The following is a 19,234-nucleotide window of genomic DNA, read 5'->3' on the forward strand; positions in this document are numbered from 1 at the left end:
TAGATTGCATCCACAAACTTGGACACTGATTAGCATGCCAGTTGATTTAAGGAGCTTCTCACTGACATCATGTCACTTAACTTTGAAGAGGTGGAGTAAAGCAGCAGAAAAACACGTCTTAGTAACCAAACTACCTATAATGAAAACAAGATGGTGTGACCATACAGTAAAATTGCAATTCACCAAACAAAAATAAGAGGACAAAATAAAGACAAACATGGAAACTACACTATTATTCAGAAACTTTGAAATAAATGCATAGCTTTCAAGAAATTGCAAGCATTATAACACAGACAAAAAGACAGACATGGCAATGACATTTTATGCAATGATATTTGATACAAATCTAAGAAGGTGTCTTTTATTATAGACTAGCTGTGTTACCCTGCCTTACCCAGGAAATTTCCAAAGACAACGGGCCTCGATTATAGTGCTGTTAATTGGATGTATCAAAAGTACTATGCAAGTAATTGAGTACTTTTCTGTATATAATGGTTGAATTTTTTTACTGGGGCTAATATTATTAGATTCTTACTCTTTAACATTGGCACATGAGTAAAACATTCCTACCGTAGATCAGTTCCCACTTTTTTTAATGATTGACCCTGGATCCTGTAGATGGCCACTGCAAAACACAATTTTACAACAGACTGTATTGTTTTGAATTGAAACAGGAAATTAGCAGGAATAATGGGAATTATGGGTAGAAGCATCTGTAAAAATGGTAGCTTTAATCAGATTTTAATGTAATGCTTTGATCTATAATCTTGTACCATTACAATTTTTAGAGGGTTTAGATCAAAAGCAATATACAAATTGAAACAGTTTATGGAAACAACAGTTTACCTTCAAAGAAAGTGCAGAACTAAAAATTGCAACCAAAAATAACTAAAATAAACCTCAAATAAACTTACAAAATTGAAAATAAAGGAAAGTCAAATAAAACGTACAGCAAACAGTAAGTGTAACCTCATAATGTGCAATACATACCTATCAGACAATGGTAGCGCATCAACTGAACTCAGCTCCAGATGTGGGTTTTTACTTTGTTCACTTAAAAATGTATTTTTGAGTGTCACTCATGCATTTGTTTATGTGTTTTTATAATCAGTTGTATGCTTAATCTTTTTTTTTGTAATTTGTTTTTTAATTTTATTAATATGGATTTACTCTGAAAGCCTTAGCCAGGCAACAAAATTCTAACATTAAATGGTGCTTTTCTTTAACTTATAACAAACAGCAATACCATTTACAGGCTTGAGATTTATGTGGCCTATCCAATGAAATGAACATTTTTTTTTATTTTGGGATTGATTTGACCCTTTAAATATATTGTAGTGACCTCTTTACAACACGTAAACTCACAGTCACAACAGTTGGCACCCAGACTAAAGCTTTAAAGTCCTACTTGAGGTTCGCCAAACGTTCCTTCAACTCACTCTCCACATCACATAACATGCCGTGTCTTTACTTTCTGCACTCATCTGTTCATCCTTTTAGTCAAGCTACTCTTCATTTGCCCCTCATTTGCACAAACCAGAAAGCCATAAACAGCTAAGTGGTATTGTGTTTGTCCTGGCTTCACTGAGCTGAAAAAGAGAATGCTCTGTGTTATTATAGCCTACTCAAGTAAGTATTATTATTGACAAATAATAAAAACATGTGAACTATTCTCTATAACATCACCAAATTTTAAATCAAACCACCTAAAGCATTTTTTATATGTTGAGATATTTAATTCTTCTATTGTAGTGGTTGTTTTTACCCCTGAATATTCATATATTAAAATGTCATTTTTTAGTGGATACTTACTGCCCTAGATGTACAATCCTGACAAATTTCAGGTTTTTAACTAAATAGGAAACAGTGCTTTTATTGATGAGTCTGTCAGCCAGTCAGTCAGCCAACTTTTTATTTTATATATTGAAAAAAACAGTTCAGAATTGGAATTAACAAGAAGAATAACATAAAATAACAACTCTTGATACTTCTTTTGTCCTGCATATGCCAGATAGTTTCTTGTCTGTTGAGTGTAGCAGCTAAACCCTTTCCGACCTCAGTACCACATGCGCTCTCTTCTCTTTGTCTTAACCCTTTGTCTGTTTCCCTGGCTTCCATTCCATCAAACAATTGAGCTCCTGTGTTAACCCCCCTCCAAACTCAAAGTTCAATGAGCATTACACTGGAAGGAGCTTGAAAGCATTTTAGAGTTCAGAAATACCTTAAAAATAAGAATACATTTTATTTAAATAGAAACCTTCTCGTGTTCAAAGAGCTTTACGAATATTCAAAGAGAGGGTAATCTGGGAAAAAGTATAAAAGTGTCAGTGTGCCTTTATGAATAGATTTAATTTAAAAGAATGCCTTGAGTGATTGTTTTGTTTTACTTTATTTATTCTTTATACAAGGCAAAAGTTTAATTGACAAGAAAGCCTAGTTTACATACATGGATTTAAATGGGTGGAAGATCTAATAACTTTTGAGAGGTCATTCCAAAGTTTTCAGTCTTGGTGGATTGGAGCTGAAGGCTACAGTATGTCATCTATAAAGCAAAGGTTATTTTGTGGCACAGAAAGCATTGCCAGCCTCAGAGGGCTAGCGTGGGTGGACAGGACTGTAGTGCTGCAGAAGGTTACTAATGTAGTCTGGTGAAAGGCCATTTAAGGCTAGCCTTGTAAGCTAGCAACAACCCTAGAACAAACAAGTAGCCAGTGATGACTGAACAGAAAAGACATTATGTGCTAACTGCTACAGTTCTGAGAAAGGAGACTTGGAACTACCAATGGAGAGTTAAAGAAGTCAATTAGGAATTTCATGAAAACATGAACAAACATCTTGGTATCAGGAAAGGCCCTGAATCCTGACAGTTGAGTTTGGGGTCAGGCTGCCTGTAGTAAGGTCTGTTTTTAGGTTGACATGTGAAGTTACTGTAGGGGTGGTGCCAGTACTGAGCCTGGGTGGGCCACTTTCCTCAATGGCTAAGCTTATTTAATTTTTCTTTTCATCAAATGAAAATCAGCATGTACTGCATAAATGCATTTGAATACACAGCTCCCTTGATTAAAATATAAGTTAATTATAAACGTACACAACAACATCAGCATTGTTAGTTTTATCACTACTAAAGTTCATTTAACTCTTAAAAAGTATTTGGAATGCTCATATACTATCTATCTATCTATCTATCTATCTATCTATCTATCTATCTATCTATCTATCTATCTATCTATCTATCTATCTATCTATCTATCTATCTATCTATCTATCTATCTATCTATCTATCTATCTATCTATCATGATTACACAGCGCACATTTGTGTCAGAAATTTTAGAAAATAGGAGTTAAAATGTTAGCAATTAAAGCTACTCAAAACATGTGCCATTAACAGGAGGCTATCAACTAGTAACTTAATGAAGTTAATCTGCACTCCTGTTGAGTTCTACTGAATTGATTCATACGATTCACTGAAAAGAGTCATTCAAACAGAAGAAATCATTCACAAATCACCTATCACTAGTTGGGCTATGTCTTATTGGAGGGAATGGAGAATAATGTTTTGACAAACAGCAGTTTTAGGTTTTATTAACGAAAGGAAACAAACAGAAGTGCAAAACATGCCATAAAGTCTGATGTTGGCACTTTATATTTTGATGATGCAGGTGGAAGTTCCACTGCTAGCAGTGTTCACTTTAACAATGGGTGTACTACCAATGCAGCTAAAGTGGGTGCTGAAAATCTAAAAAACAAACCAGCTGTCAATTGCTGAAGGATTAGTAAGGTCATGAATTTGAGTGATATCAATGAGCCACCAGTTCAATTGGTATCAAAGCTTCCATCTTGTGTTCCAGCCGGTAAGGAGCATAGCTTTGCAGCTCATTGATGCAACAGATGACAGTGCATGACTGGAACAGATGATACTGAAAGATGTGATTTTGTAATTTTTGTATAATCTAGTTCAGGATAGGTTCATTTGCGAATTCATAAACTGGAAATGCATGTATCAGAAATTCATACACAAACCGCAAGGAAAGGAAAAACTATAATCTGACTGTTTGCTGTTATACAATGCTGTATTGGTCAGAATTATAATGTATATTATTTGGGTGTTTATGCTTTGCAATAGTCTCGTATGTCTTACTGTATGTATCATCAAAAAGTAGGCAGTCAATGTATCTTCACCATTTGTAAGTAAATTTAAATTAGGGTTAACAAAAACATTCAAACTAGATGTGCTCTCCATTTACATTTTTATAACTGGAATTCTAAAATTTCTTTTAAAATCTATATTACTAAACCACAGTTTAATTTATGCACGGCGGACACACCGAGGCGCATGCGTACTGTGCCGTGGAGCCCATCCCAGAGTCAAATGCAGCGGCATCCCAGAGTCAGTCGATATGCATGCGTACTGCGCCGTGGCGCCCGCCCCAGAGTCAAACGCAGCGGCATCCCAGAGTCAGTGGATAAAAACAATAAACGGAGGCTCCTACAATGCGCTTCACAAACACCAGAAGCAAACAACTCACAGGCCGTGGTGCCCCAGAGTCAAACGCAGCGGCTTCCCACCAAGACGCATGCGTACTGCATCGTGGCGCACGCCCCAGAGTCAGACGCAGCGGCTCCCGAGACCCCATGGATAAAAACAATAAACGGAGGCTCCTACAACTTGCTTCACAAACACCAGAAGCAAACAACTCACAGGCCGTGGTGCCCCAGAGTCAAACGCAGCGGCTTCCCACCGAGGTGCATGCGTACTGCGTCGTGGCGCACGCCCCAGAGTCAGACGCAGCGGCTCCCGAGACCCCATGGATAAAAACAATAAACGGATGCTCCTACAATGCGCTTTACAAACACCAGAAGCAAAGAACTCACAGGCTGTGGCGTCCCAGAATCAAACGCAGTGGCTTCCCACCGAGGTGCATACGTACTGTACTGTGGCGCACACCCCAGAGTCAAACGCAGCGGCTTCCCAGAGTCAGTAGGTGGCGCCCAAACAACACATCCTGTACACTACACTTGCTCTAATCCACTGTGCCAGTAATATAGATCACATAACGGTCACAGATTCAAACCCAGCGGCTTCCCAGACTCAGTGCCTGGCACACGAACACCACAACCTGTAAACTAAACTTGCTGTGCTCCACTCTGCCAGCAGTCAGTGTCAGCAAAGGCAACGGAATCACGTCTCCACAAAACGAAACCGCTTTAATACAGATATGGTTATTTAATTAAATGACATTTCCCCAGACGCACCCACCCTTCATGATATTTCATCCATCCAAATATCGGACGGAACAGAAGCTGATTGCCATTCTTGGATTTACGATTTTCTAGAGAATCGCGGGCTTACTTGTAAATTTATATTTAACAGTAATATAAATAACCCCACTGGTGATACACGCAGGCCCATCCTTTTATAAAATCATGGTGCCACTACAGAGTTACTGCTCTGGTTTTGATCCTTTTTTGAGGTTTATTACCACTTTTCACCATCTTGTGCGTTGCATAATATTCATAATAATAGCCTCTCAGACTTCTGCAGGCCTCAGACACTATTAATCTTTTTTGGCTTAGGATATCCTCACCATATTACATAGAAAAGGTCCATGCGTGATCACGCCAGTCTCAATGCTGTCACTTCTCAGAGTGGGATCCTTCAATTGTGTGAACAAATGACTCTCATTGCCCTGTTCCTATTTCCATGCCATGGAATGACCTCAAGAGTGCCATATACACCAGACACCAAATAAATATGACTGACCAAAAGCAGCTCTATAATGAAGAATGGTTTCTTTTCCTCCTGAATGTTGTACAGGTCTAATCCACAGCTACCAGAAGCACATTTTAGAGGTCACTGTTACCAAAGTTGATTTGACCAGTTAGTAAATCTAAGAGCTCAATTACTTTCTGCACAGAAAATATGTCAGTAAAGTCATAAAAGATTATAATTGTGTGTTATTGGTGTAGAAATGTTATGTGTGTCTATATTTGTGACTTAAATAATGATCAGATGACATATTATGACCAATTAATGCAGAAAAACAGGTCATTTCAAAGAACTCACATACTTATTCTTGCCACTTTAAATCTGCTATGATCTCTCAAGATCCTTGAGCTTCAATGAAACCCTACACCTCCTATCTCTTTCACAGCTGCTGGAAGTCCAGCATTTTCTTCTTTGAATGATCTGTTTGACATGAACAGTATACCTTTGTATTATTAAGCAGAAACAGACACATATGTGTACTCGAGTCTTCTCAAAGCTCTCCACTCTCTGTCTTCTTGATGGAAACTATGTATCAGAAAATAATGATTCCACTGGCTGTCTCATGTCACAGAAAAAGAATGGTGAAAATTCTCAACAATTGTCAGTGTGTTCCTCCTCTTTGTGTGACATGAGCTGTGAACACAGAAGAAGCCATCATGAGAGAGTATGAGAACTTTCAGATGCCTCCAAGTCGGTTTTGTTTTCCTTGAAATAACTGTGGAAGGTCCATAAAAAAAAACAGAAGTGACTCTGGCATGTGAACGCCATGAGTCAGAATGTCCCTTCTAACTACCAAAAGGTCCAAGAGCAGCACACAGATAGTACGCTTTATACTGCCCAAAGGTACAGGACCCTGCTGGAGACACTGCATGAATAAAGAGCAGAGGAAAAAAGGGTTCCCCATTTGGTGAATTGGATATGATATCTGCCAATCTGTGATCAACAGGTTAGCACTACAGATTAGCTCCATGTTATGTTACATACACTCAATACTTCTGTAAACTGGATAGTTTCAAGTGAAGTGAAGAACTAAAATAAAGGTTTTTCAGCATTCATGGATTAGAATTAAATCCTGGTGAATGTTTCTCGTTGTGTTAAGAGTGCCCCCTAGTGGTCGCACAAATGCTATACAATAGCACGCTAAGCAATTATCTGTAACTCTAAGCAATACAATTAGGAGTTTCTTTAACTTTAATAGTGGAGTGTGTTGTGAGTGCCTCCAGTGAGTTAGCACCACTCCTGCTGGAAACCACTCCTTAGGGTAAGCACCAGTTAAAACAACAGCACATTAACTTCCACACTTTCCACTCTTTTTCATTAGGCACCACAAGTGCTGACTTGCCTACTGAAATAACAGGTACGAAACAAGCCTGTCAGCATTTCTGCTTGATCAAAATATCTTGAGGAAATTAAAAACAGGCATACAACATGGCTCCATTGTTAGAAGTAAAGGCATGACATGCAGCATCGAGCATCAACATCTTCCAAAGAGCAAAAGTTAATTGAGTTGAAAAAGCCTGAAAACATGAGTTCTAGTAAATCTGCCTAGTGCCTGAAACGGCTTTATGTAACGTATCAAGCAAGATCAAATGATTGCTAATTGAAGAACAATTAAGTACATTAAATTAGGTATGTGAAATAAATGAAGAGATTAAAAAATGGAATAAATTCAAATAACAATTAGCTATGTAATTCATTTCCTCAAAACATCTACTTTGTTGATTTTCAGTTTGATATGCTGTTACTAAAGGTCACTGGAAATTAGTTTTGTTTAGTGACAAACACAAACTATGAAGAAAATGAGAAAAATTTGCATAACTTAGTGCTTAGGAAAGAAAAATACAAAATGTTTGAATAAGTTAGGCAGGGGGCGGCACAATGGCACTGCTACATTGCAGTAAGGGGACCATGGTTAGCGTTCCTTGTCTTCCTGCATGAAGTCTGCTTATTCTCCCTCTGTCTGCATGGATTTCTTCTGGATGCTCCAGTTTCCTTCCACGGTTCAAAAACATGCAAGTTAGGTGAATTGGCAATGCTAAGTTGGCCCTAGTGTGTGGCTGGGGTGGGTGTGTGTTCGCCCTGCAATGGACTGGCACCCCATCCAGGGTTTGTTTCTGCCTTGCGTCCTATGCTGGCTGGGATAGGCCCCAGCACCCACCACAACCCTGTTCAGGACAAACAGGTTTACAAAATGATTGAGTGACTGACAGTTTGATTTACTTATAATTAAAAGGTCACTGGAAATTAGTTTTTTTTTGCGTGACAAACACAAACTATGAAGAAAATGACAAAAATGTGCACAGTGCTTAGGAAAGAAATATACAAAATGTTCAACCAAGTTAGGCATGGGACGGCATGGTGGCGTGTTGCCTTGCAGTAAGCAGACTAGACTTCACATTCTGGGTCCTCCCTGTGGAGAGTTTGCTTGTTTTCGACATGTCTGTGTGGGTTTCCTCCATGTGCTAACAAAGTTAAGTGAATTGGCAACATTAAATTGGCCCTAGTGAGTGTTTGGTGTTGGGGAAGTGAGTGTCTACCCTGCAATGGACTGTTGCAATGTCCAGGATTTGTTCCTGCCTTCCAGCCTATGCTAACAGGGATAGGCTCCAGCCAACTGTAATGCTGGTCTTGATTACCTTTGTAAGAAAATATGACAAATTAGGCAATTACGTACAGTTCCATCCTCTCCATGTAAGGCACATGTCCCACAGTATTTAATGCATAAAAGGTTCGTATGCCCAGGTAAGCAGGCTTCCATTTTGGGAGCCCCTTGAACCAAACAGTTCCGATAGCCATGACCGGGATGAGCCTGGCTAGATGCGGACAAACAGGCACCAAGCAAGGGGAGGGTGAAAAAGTGCTCTAGTGCTCTTGTTAAATAATTCAAAAATCAAAACAATCATTGTCCATTAAAGTGCAGTGCTACGTTCAATAAATAAATAAATAATCCAAAAAAAAACCAAATGCAAGTGGAGGTTAAAAATCAGTCAAATACATACAGTATTCCTTTAAAAATTGAAGTTAAAACCAACAGTGCAGGTAACTATCCCTTAAAGCTCATGCCCTAGTGCAGTCCATTAAAACTGCTGTCTCCCCAGCTTATCCTTCAGGACCTTGCAGCTGAGGAGCCGCCTAGCCTTCTTTCTTCTGTGGTGTACAAGTCCAGGTCCCTGATGCTTCCATGGCCACACAGTAGGGCTCCCAATCCGGACCTAGGCTTGGGTCCTTCCCTCCCATGGACAAAGGAAAGGCGCACCATCCGAGCCTCTGTCGCTGACTCCCACTGCCTTCCCGGACTTACGCAGAGCTTCACTCCTCCTGGTCATTCCCGCTCCCTTAAGTCGCTCAGCAGAGTGAACCATCAACACAACCCTGAGCATCAGCCACACGCTGTCCTCCTGGGGCTCTCCCCCTCCTGGCTGTCTGCCTCCTCACTACTGCACCAGCTCTTTCTTGTTTCCTGCCTGCTTCGCACTCTCTACTTTAACCTCCATTTGTTAATTGTTCTTTTGCTTGGTTCTCCTCTTTTTCCTCTTGCACTACCCTTTCATATGCTGGGGAGTGGTTGCAGGTGCAATCGCCTGATTGTCACACCGGGCTGATATTAAGACAATAAGACTACCTGCACATGCTGACAGGGCAACGCACCAACCAGGAAAACAAGCTCTCTTTTCAACAGATCGCTTGCACCCGCTCTCCTTCCCAGCATGAGTGTGTCCAATTATTTATTTATTTAAAACAGCCACTTTTCCTGAGTCACAGACCCGCTATACCACAGTTTTCCCTTTGTGCAGTTTGCATGTTCTCCTTGTGTCTACATGGGTTTCCTACGGGTGCTCCAGTTTCCTCCCACATTTCAAAGACATACAAGTTAGGTGGATTGGTATTGCTAAATTCGCCATAGGGTGTGTGTGGTCACCCTGCGATAGATTGGTGCTCCTGTCGAAGGATTGTTCCTGCCTTGTGCCCTACACACATTTGGTTAGGTTCCAGATTCCCCATGACCCTGCTCAGGATTAAGTAGTCTTAGAAAATGGTGTGGCATGTTAACATTATGCACCTGTTATACTGATAGTAGAACTTTTACTCAAAGAGTGGGCAAGCAGGATGGCATAATGGTTAAGAGGTTTGACTGAGAAACATAAGAATGCTGCTTCACTGCCACTATTAACTCTCTGTGTGTTGCTGAGATACTGCTTCATTTCAGAAGATATTTTTTTAATTCCTGCAGGAACTAAATAAGATCAACTGTTACAGTTAAGATGGATTTCAGAGATGAATTCCAGCTAATATCTTTATTACAAAATAAAAAATAGACATAGAAGGCCCATAGATAGATAGATAGATAGATAGATAGATAGATAGATAGATAGATAGAGACTTTTTGACCTCAAGTGGGAATTACAGTTAATTGAACTGGCTTTAAACAACAATGTCAATGTCTGTGAGTGGCCAAGTCAGTGTCCAGGTCTCAGTACAATTTAGAATCTGTCGCAGGACTTGAAAAGCCAGTTCACTCACAATCCCCAATGCAACCTGGCACAGCTTGAGCAGTTCAGCAAGAAAGATTAGTGGACAAATTCCACTGTCCAAATGTGCAAAGCTTATAGACAACTGTGCATGCAGAGTCACGGCTGCCATTGGTGCCAAAGGTGCATCTACGGAGTACTGACTTGAAGAGGTTGACTACTTGTGTGATCAATTATTTGGTAATTTATATTTGTAACTAATTCAGACTCCTTTTCAGAGATCTGTTTCCACTTTGATATTAAAGGAAATTTTTCTATCAAACAGCCATATTAAATCCACTGTGAGTCAATGTTATATAACAATAAAATGTGACAGCATTCAAGAGGGTGAATACTTTTTATAGGATCTGTATCCATGAAGTACTCGATAAAAGCAAGGTACTGTGGCCAGTCTGCACAAACTACAGGATTATGTCCCTTTAGATTCTCACCATGTCACAGTAAGCTGGGCTTGTAGTTTTACTAGCCCAGTAGTAAAGTAAAGTAGTTTTTACTTCTCTAGCGCCTTCAACACAATCCAACCTCTGCTCCTTAGGGACAAGCTGACAGAGATGGGAGTAGATTCATACCTGGTGGCATGGATTGTGGACTATCTTAAAGACAGACCTCAGTATGTGCGTCTAGTGAACTGCACGTTTGACATTGTGGTCAGCAACACAGGAGCGCCACAAGGGACTGTACTTTCTCCGATCCTGTTCAGCCTATATACATCGGACTTCCAACACAACTCGGAGTCCTGCCACATGCAAAAGTTCGCTGATGACACTGCTATCGTGGGCTGCATCAAGAGTGGGCAGGAGGAGAAGTATAGGGACCTAATCAATGACTTTGTTAAATGGTGCGACTCAAACCACCTGCGCCTGAACACCAGCAAAACCAAGGAGCTGGTGGTGGATTTTAGGAGACCCAGGCCCCTCATGGACTCCGTGATCATCAGAGGTGACTCTGTGCAGATGGTGCAGACCTATAAATACCTGGGAGTGCAGCTGGATGATAAATTAGACTGGACTGCCAATACTGATGCTCTGTGTAAGAAAGGACAGAGCCGGTTATACTTCCTTAGAAGGCTGGTGTCCTTCAACATCTGCAATAAGATGCTGCAGATGTTCTATCAGATGGTTGTGGCGAGCGCCCTCTTCTACGCGGTGGTGTGCTGGGGAGGCAGCATTAAGAAGAAAGACGCCTCACGCCTGGACAAACTGGTGAGGAAGGCAGGCTCTATTGTTGGCATGGAGCTAGACAGTTTGGCATTTGTGGCAGAGCGACGGGCGCTCAGCAGGCTCCTATCAATTATGGAAAATCCACTGCATCCACTAAACAGTGTCATCTCCAGACAGAAGAGCAGCTTCAGCGACAGACTGCTGTCACTGTCCTGCTCCACTGACAGACTGAGGAAATCGTTCCTCCCCCAAAGTATGCGATTCTTCAGTTCCACCCGGGGGGGTAAACGTTAACATTATATAAAGTTATTGTCTGTTTTTACCTGCATTATTATCAATCTTTAATTTAATATTGTTTTTTTTGTATCAGTAAGGTGCTGCTAGAGTATGTGAATTTCTCCTTGGGATTAATAAAGTATCTATCTATCTATCTATCTATCTATCTATCTATCTATCTATCTATCTATCTATCTATCTATCTATCTATCTATCTATCTATCTATCTATCTATCTATCTATCTATCTATCTATCTATCTATCTATCTATCTATCTAATCTACTGTAGTTTTATTTTAGAAACCTCTCTTTATGTGCCGTACAGCATGGAAGGGTGTTAAATAAAACCTGTTGGTTTATGGGGGCCTTTAAGGCATTCTCTAAACTGAACAAGTTGCTGTCAAGATGACAGTTACACCAAATATAAGTGGCTTGCATGGATTGCAGCAAGGACAGTCTGCCTGACGTGGCTAAAGTAGCTGCAGAATGCACTGAATACAGAGGTGCACAAGGTTACAGATGAGACCCCTGCATTGTTATCTCTAGGTAGACAGGTTACTGGTCTGCTGGAATAGATAATTGCTCATGACCAACTCAAACCAGATACATCATTACATCAGAAACTTCAAACCTTCCTGTTCATTACACAAAATGTGAAGAAGAGGGTAATGGCAGCCAAGTCCAGATAATCATGTTCTCATAACTGCCGACACAAACCTGTTTAGAATGTATGGATCAGGATGCACCTCTGCTCATAAATTCACTGCTAAACTAAACCAACATGGTTTGGCCTATTCACCACTGGGTCTTATTCTGTTGAAAGGACCCAAAAAAATTGCCACTGTTAATATTGCTAACCACAAGCTTTGGTTCAGACTGGGGGTGGGAATGTAGCAGTGTTACTTAAAAGACTCAAAATCCCAGCAGCCTTAGGCTGAAGTTTGCCTCCAGGCTGAATTACTTACCTTTCAGGGGCCACTTGAAGAGAAGAAGGGCACTGGATTAAAATGGATTCTGTAGGAGACCAAGGAGAATTGTTGTCAACTTTTGTGTCTCGCATTCTGTTTATCACAAAGCTGCATCATACTCTCCTGTTTACTTTTTGGATCATAATTATCTCACTCAAGGATAACAGGTCTTGCTTGGACTTTATACTTTGTCCTTCATCTGGTGTGTTTGTGAGGTTTCTGTTTGGTTGGGAATGACTGTTTTGGACCATCCTTCATCCATTACAGATCATCCCTGAACATTTGTGTTATGTTAGGACAAAACTGACATGTTTTCCCGTAAGCTGATCACTTGGGCATTTTTGGATCACCATCATCTGCTTCTGGTAACTGGACTATTTTTGAACTGTGTTTGCATGTGTTAGTTATTTCTTAATTACATTGGGATGGTTTGGGTTTATTCGGGGGGAATTATTGGATATTCACATACCATTTACCATTTATTAAACATATTATTATTTTGTGTCTATAGTACCTCGGCCTTTCTTGTCACTGGTTTGGGTGTGTGCTCTGAGCCAGGCTGGTTATGTTCCTGGTATGCACAAATAAATTAAATAAATCTGTTTTATGATATGAATCTGACCACCACTGAAACGCTACAAATTTGCAGCTGCCCTGTTTTAAAAGCCTGCTAACAAAATTAAAGAGAATGACTGCTAGATGTCCATGGTTTTTGACACAGAAACCAGAACAGTCAAACAAGTTAAACAAGAATTTCTAGAAGTTATTAGGAAGAGCACAATATTTCAAACAGTGCCAAACTGCTATGTCTGAGTATTGAATTGAGACACAGAAAACTAGGCATCATTACCAGAAAATCAGACCCTAAAACCCTAATCCAACACCGGTTCAAAGTTAAAATCCATAATGTTGGACAAAAGGCTGACAGTGCTGCAATGAAATTTATAAGCAAGTTTTTGTGACGCGAATTCTGGTGCCTCCTGGATGTGGTCTCTAACAATCATACAATGCTTCCCAGAAATCTATTAACTGCTAACTGAAATTGTAAAATGGAGTGATAACGCAATTCAAAATAAATTTAAAAAGTTATATTACTCTTAAATATTAAAGTCCCATATACAGAAATATTTTTTCTAAGAGAATAAAATGTACTGAAGAGCATGCAGGGGTTTTCCAGTATTGAACATTGGCTTCTCTCATGACTCAAGAAGGCAAACCTCATTATGCTACACTGAGCTTTAGCTAATGGGTAAGTGAGAACATGTCCCTGTTAGCATGAAGTGACACACCGTCAGGACAGATGGGGATTATTCTGTGTAAATTGAGTATGGGCTGCTACTCTGATACAGTCTACTGGGCAAGAGAGAGATCTGTGTGAGGTGGATCCTCACTGGTTTAACAGGTCAGTGAAGCATTGTGAGGCAGTGAGCACTGGATCTTAAACCTAAAGACAGCCAGCTTAGTTCCCACCTTCCACTTCTATTGCTCTGTTGGTTATGTTTTCTCTTTTATATCCTGGTTCTGGTATTTATTTGCCTTTTTACTTGCTGCTTTCCCATTGTGGCAGTAAAAGCTCAGTATCTAGGTATGATGACCCTCTTTGAAGGCAAGCAGAATGAAAATGATGCAGATGAGGATACTAAAAAAAACCATAATCAAGAATAGTGGCTAGATGCTGACATCCAGGATTGTGTTTCTGGGCTCATAGGACTAAATCTCCAAGGATAAGACAGCTAGCTGGAGTACGCACTGACGTTTTTGGAAATGGAAACGAAGGCCAGAAAACAAGGGTCACAGATGTGCTTCATGCATGGTAACCTTGAAGGTCAAACAAGATGAAACAAAGCAAAAGTGCAAAGGTAGCAGAACAAGCTCTGTGAATTTTTACACATAAGGGAAATCCAACAAAGACATCTGTGTTTTTAGTCAAGGCTGGTAACCTGATTAATTTGTGCTTTCTCTTTTGTTTGTTTTCCCCAGCAACCTTCAGGTCAGAATTATGTTTGCTATTGTGTTGGATTTATTTATACCATACACTACCTATAGAACATTTCTTTTAAATAAAACATTTGTTTGGCCATTGTGTTATAAGCAGTCCTACAGTACATCTCAGGAAGAATTCTGCCCTGCTGCACAAACAGCCTGGGTTTGCTTCCTTCCCACTGTCCAAAGTCAGGCTCAAAGTCTTGTTGAAGTTTTAAAAGATTCTTCTGATAGTAATCTCGTGTGGTGTCTAACTTTGGTATATCTGCCTCGAAGGCTATGTTTACTTGCAGAACCAGAAAGAAATATCATTCACAGATACTAAAAGTGATCAGCATATTAAGTTTACAATTCAAGAAATATCTAAATTCTTTACGTTGATCAAGCTTACATATCTTTGGTTACTAATCTGCTAAAAACCCTGTCCCAACTGATTCATTTTTGACATCATTCTGTAAGTGTGAAAATTCCTTTCATTCTAAAAATCCATAAACCCCTAGGTTTCATGATACCCTATTTCAGTCCTTACTGCCATTTTTTCTAACTTTCTAGGCCTCAGTTTCATCTAACAAACTCCCCCATTTTTCTTCTTTCAATCTTAATAAAGATGTTTAGTAGACTAAACATCTGTTATCCAACAGACAGTGCATCACAAACCTTAATGTTACTTTAATAAGCGGTATATAACAGAGGCAAAGCAACTGGACACACTCACTGCATTGCAAATGTTAATGATGAGGTCTATGCTGATTATTTAGATTTCAACCCATCTTAGATGGATAGCACAGCTAGTTAATAAATCATTTATTGTGCATGCTTTTGTTTTAGTATGTTACTTTTATTTATATTTATCTCATTATTCTAGTTAGGTTATGTCTTCTATTTGTATTTTTGCTTTGTATGAGTTCTGCCATTTTGCCTTTACATTTTTCTGTTAATTTATTGTGAAAATTCTTGTAAGGTTTATTTGCCAGGATCACAGTCATATTACTGATCCTTTTATCTTTTTTATGACCCGACTTAGGATCCTACAGACCCTAAACATTTCAATCCCTCATCCTTTAGGACAGGGGTGTCAAATTCCGGTCCTGGAGGGCCACAGTGGCTGCATGTTTTCATTCTAACCATAGTCTTAAATAAAGTGACCAGTTTTTGCTGCTAATAAACTTCTTTTGCTTTTGTTTTAATTAACTTGACTCAGGCCTCTTAGTTGTTTCTTTTTCCTTAATTATCAGCTAAACAATAATGAGACATAAAACAAGCCGCCACATGACCAGCTCACCTGTACCCACCACACAATATCTGAAAATAAAGAAAGGTGAAGGTCTCAGTAAGGTTGATCTCTCAGGTCACCAATACATTTTGGCACTGTTCTTAGATAAAACAGAAATCAACACTTTCTGGCAGAATGAGAACAGCAATAAGCCATGGAATTAAATAACAGGTTTAATTAACAGCAAGAATCGGCTTCTTATTATGAAACTGGTTGGAGTGAAATTGGTTGGAGTTCGAAGCACCAGTTTAGCTGGTCATCTGTTGGCCCGTTTCATGTCTCATTTCTGTTTAGCTGTCATTTAATGAAGAAAATAAAAAATTCAGATGACTGAATCCTTAAAAACAGGGCTATTAAAATGAAGGGAAAAGAAGTTAATTAGCAGTGAAAACTTGGCACTGATTAGGAAAAGGTTTAGAATGAAAACCTGCAGCCACTTTAATAATAATAATGACACTCCAGGCCTGGAGTTTGACACCCCTGCTTTAGAATGGTGGTTGTTAGTGTCAGCAAACAACAAGCAATGCCAATGAGATAGATAATACCTGAACTTTATTTCAATCTAAACTTATGATCATTTGCAGAAAAACTAGGTATATACACAAATGTAAGATAAAATAATGGATGAAAACGTAAAACCTGAAAGATTCAAATGCAGAGTCACAGAGCAAGCTCTGTGTCAGGTGGCTAATTGGCTTTTGGCTTCTATAGTCTTTGTCTTCTTTTTAGGCCAGACATAGTGCTTGTTTCCCTTTGACTCTTGTGATGTCTCGACAATCCTTTTCAAAACCTTTCCCTTTATAGAGTACTTTGGGAGCTGATAGCAGTGGTTGCATTAAATGAAATGGGGCAACTGATAATTTCCAGTGATCTTGTTACTTGTCAGTGAAGCTACTTTAGCTAAATATGACCTGCTCAAACCTATTACTTCTCTACTTACAAGCATATATACACTGGTTAGTTCATCTGATTTTAAACTTATACAATCTAATAATTTTAATTCTTTTTAGTATCTGCTTTTACATTTGCGTATCTCCTAATATTCTTGTACACCCTCTCTATCATCATCCTATGCTTATTTCTCCATACCTTTTGTCCAAAAATAGCACTTGCTTGTTAAACTCCTGTTTAAATAGACACAATCAAATAAATGCTGACTTTCCTTTATAAACTTCACAGTTGTCTTGGTTATGCAATTTTATTAAAAAGCTGCATATTATCTAAGTAATCCTATAATAATCCTAATAGCCACACAAATTAAATATTACAAGTCGATTTTACAAACTTTAACAAACTGTAGTAAATATTTGATCCCAATACTAGAATACAGGCAGGTTTAAATTTTGTGGGGTTTATTAAAATTGAATTTGCAGCTAAAAAAACAGTGCAAGATACAAGTTCCTTTATTTATGTATGGGCTAGGGTGCAGTGATATCTAGATAATGTATTTCATGGTTGATTTAAGCCATTAAAAGAAAACTCTGACCTCTGAGTTATTTAGCACTGAGGAGACTCATCACATAACTCCAAAAGGGGATACCCGCTATGCTCATCAGTGTGTCTTAGTCATTGAGGATGTGAATGAGGGCATTGGCTCAATAGCAAGAAGAAAAGAATGTTGGAAAAAAAGGAACATCAAGCTGTGAAGGATAATGCAGGAACTAGTCTAATGAGCTGTTATCCCCGTCCAGAACTATAGGCAACATGCCAGTATTCATTTGTTAGGTTATTTATGTGATTTATTTGTTCTATAACCATTGTGACACATGAGTCACTGCCCTGCACCCAACAGAAGATGCTGAGTTCAAAGACTTCAAGAAAACTAACTTTATTCCAATCAAAACAGAAACAGCCAATGTATTTATTCAAACGGGAGCTACCACTTCAATACTCACAGACACAGCAAACAAGCAGGGGCGGGGCCAGGTCAGTGGCCAGGTTATAATGTTCCCTGAATCACCCATCAGGCACAGGTGTGTTGCATGGAGAGGCTGTGAACTTGCAGTTGCCTCGCTGGCACTGCGATTCTGCAGTTACCTCGATGACAGACAAGCAAACCTCGACAGATGCGTCCATCGTATTTCGTGTACAGCACCATTAGGAAGGGTCTAAAAAGAGCTCAAAATTCTCACACCATCTACTGGACTGAAATAAATTCTTTCTGCTTTTACACAAAAAAAGATCTGCCACTATTTTATTCTGGGTTTTGAGTTGCTTTATAGATAGACTAGACAAAGAGCCCGTTTCAACAACGTAAGATGAAACGGGCACGAGTGGAATAGTATAATATATAATAAGTATAAGCACCACAAACCTGATATAGGTGTATTGAATGAATGCGTAATTAGGCCTCGACCTGTAGTCGAAATCGCCTTTCAGGCCTCTAGAACTTTAATCGAAGTCGCCTTTCTCTTTGAATTTTCGCGGCCGTAGTCGCCTTTCTCTTTGAATTTTCGCCGCCGTAAATCCGCCGCCTGCCGCGATGTCGGTCCCGTAAGGTTTTTCGGGCAGCTGCACAGAAGGTGACTGCACATTCGGCTTCGGACATGCGCAGAAGGCGATGTGCGCAGAAGGCGACTGCGCATTCGGCTTCGGACAGACGTGAGTGAGTGAGTGAGTGAGTGAGTGAGTGAGTGAGTGAGTGAGGAGACTGCCGAATTATGTATTAAGATAGACAGATAGATAGATAGTGTCACATACGTGCGCATGGGAGGCAGCTAAAGGGCTTGAGTAAGGGCAGTTCCGAGTCAGACCGGGATGTGGCAGAGTGCACTGACTCTTTTTCTCTCTTTCCTGTAGACCATTTACGAGAGATTCCACCTGGCCCTCTTGACGTCACTTCTGGGACCGAGCCTATTGAAGGAGACCTTGCCAGCTCCAGCCCCTATGATGTCATGTCCGGGCTCGAACCTATGGCTGAAGACCTTCATGAGTCCAACCCCTTTGATCTCACTTCCTGTCTTCCCCTTTAAAAGCCTCCACCTTTTCCCTATTCCCTCAGTTCTGTTTTGGACTCGGTTTGTGCACATCAATGCTGCACCTAATTTATGACTTTGCAGCCAGGAAACCAATTATACGGGTGGCTGCCCCAAACCTTTCTATGACTCTGAGTCGAGTTTGTGACAGATAGATAGATAGATAGATAGATAGATAGATAGATAGATAGATAGATAGATAGATAGATAGATAGATAGATAGATAAGACAGCATATAGTTACAGAGTACAGACAAACATCCCAGTACAGATTTATGATGCCCTGCATACTGTAATTTCCTT

Source organism: Erpetoichthys calabaricus, chromosome 9 (assembly GCF_900747795.2).
Source record: "Erpetoichthys calabaricus chromosome 9, fErpCal1.3, whole genome shotgun sequence".
NCBI classification, from domain to species: Eukaryota; Metazoa; Chordata; class Cladistia; order Polypteriformes; family Polypteridae; genus Erpetoichthys; species Erpetoichthys calabaricus.